Genomic DNA, 2,500 nt, shown 5'->3' on the forward strand with positions numbered 1-2,500 from the left:
CAAACAAACAAAAGATTTTAGGAAACATACCTCATGCAACATGGCAACTTGCAATATATATAACATATAATTGGGATGGTCATTTCACAGCTTGTATCTAAACACCTGATAATAACGATTAAAATAAACAAACACACACACACACACACAATTATTAAGATAATATATTTTAAAAATAATGAGTAATTATAAAAATAAAAATAATAAATAAATTTTAATGATACAAATAAACCTCAAATAATTACAGAGCATATCAACATTGAGTGTACATAAAATTGGTGCTATCAATTAGGCAAACAAGTGACAGCCTAGGGCACTAAAATCTGGAGTTGCCACACATATTATGAACAATTAGACAAAGTTAGAGGCTTAGTCATATTCCTAAAGTGGTCAAAGTAGTTGCAACATGGCATATTGCAGTCAGACAAATATATTTATATTTTTACATTACTGAAACTTTCAGGTGGGGAGGGGATGGGGTCAAACTTTGTGTGGCTTGCCTAAGGTGTGCAATACCCTAGTGCCAGCCCTGAGTAAGCATTTTTTTTTTCCTAGTAGCTGCTGCAGATCTCTAGCTATGTTGTATTACAGGTTACCAAGTAAAAGTATAGTTCTGATACACAACACTTAGAAAGGAATCTTTTGGTCAAGTAAAATAAAAGTTTGTAAGACACACAAGGCACAAATCTTTTATACGCATACACATATATATCAATTTAATCAATAAAACAAAAGCCACAATACAGAGTGTATGTACCAGGCATCAATGAGTTGATGAAGCATGTTATAATTATTATTATTTCAATTTTAACTGCAGTTTTGTGTGTATCCTTCTATTACAATTTCAATACCTGTCATAAATGTCCTTCAATGTAGACCTTACTAACCATATAGTTTCTATGAAAATAGTTTTTATACCACCTACAAAAGCTACTTATATCTGTTTTTTTGTTTTTAAGCTTTGAGGATTTATCTTTTATAATCACCTACATTTCCTTGTCTAACCCACTCTAATTCGCATTTTGTTATATCTTATAAAATTAAATTCATAAGCCATGTACAAAAAATATTTTTGGACAAACTGCACATGTCACAAGCTGGATGCATTATCACTAATGTTGTTTCGATGATAAGAGAGAAAAATTGTTTAGGGGATTAACAAGCAGTTATGAATATTTTAGCACATCAGACAAACCTTAAACAGAAGGAAGGTAAGCTCCTATGCATGAGAAAAACTATAATCTCATAAAACATCCTTCTTTCTGAAGTATATGTACTACTGGGTCTTCTTAGTAATTATTCTACTGTTTAATGCTTCTTTCTTCCATTAAACCACTTACTCACAATGCAAAATGTTTTCTGAACACGAAAACACATGAATGGCTCAACATACTAATACACAAATTCCTTCATAAAGCTTGAAAATATTAGAATTATGATATCTATTCAATCTTTCACTACCTGTCTGCTATGAATCTAATCATATAACATGATTACAATCATACAAAAAGCTCATGATGCTACTTTTACATTTTCATTAGATTTCACATTGTTACTATTGTTCACAAGAATATGCTGCAAACAGATCAATTACATGAGTATCCTTCACTGTAAGATGATGCTACAGATTATAATTCTGACTTCAGTCTTTCAGAGAACCACCCTTTCACTGTCATGTGCTTAACTTTGGGATTCACAACAGACCAATGCCAAAGTTAATATAATGCATTGTTATGCACTCTTTTCATGGATCCTGACAATTATGATAGTAAGCAAGTTAATATTGTCAGGCAGATTCAAATACTTACGAGAACTAGAAAACTTCTCTCCATTAATAAGTTGTTATTCAATGACCAAGAGAGTATTTACTCCATTGAAATTAATTTACAGATTTTGACTGATTACTATGCAGTACTGAAAAATGTCTGTTTTCTGATTAAGCAAGTAAATCATACCACAGGTACAATTCTACTTTTCTTATATAAAGGCACAACATCCTTGCCAAATTACTTAGTCATTAGACAAAAATTAATTTGTGTTAACACTTCTAAGTTCATCACTGTAAAGATAATAAAAGGAAAAGTGCGCTTTTCATATCCCATCATCTTTTCAAACACTCCTCTGAGATTTATAGTGCTACAGAACACAGAGGGTGTATTTCTTGCATGAAACTTGACAGTGAAAGGGCTTTCAACCCATTTTCAGTTTAGTGGTGCACTGAAGTGACAATAACCACACAGTTCAATGTGAATGATTAATGTTGTTTTTATTTATCTTTCATTAGTATGTTATTTGTACTATATCTAACGCACTCTAATGTGTCTCCCTGCACTTAATATCTAATAACACAAATTGTGTAGCAACACCTACAGTGGTAGATAAGGAGGAAGAAAAGTGCATCAACATTTGTACAACACTAAAGAAGTTTAACACAGAGCTAAAGATATTCCAAGACTGCACATACTTCTCAAGAGCAATGCATCACGTTCTCTTCCCATTC

The sequence above is a fragment of the Penaeus chinensis genome, chromosome 36, assembly GCF_019202785.1.
Source record: "Penaeus chinensis breed Huanghai No. 1 chromosome 36, ASM1920278v2, whole genome shotgun sequence".
NCBI classification, from domain to species: Eukaryota; Metazoa; Arthropoda; class Malacostraca; order Decapoda; family Penaeidae; genus Penaeus; species Penaeus chinensis.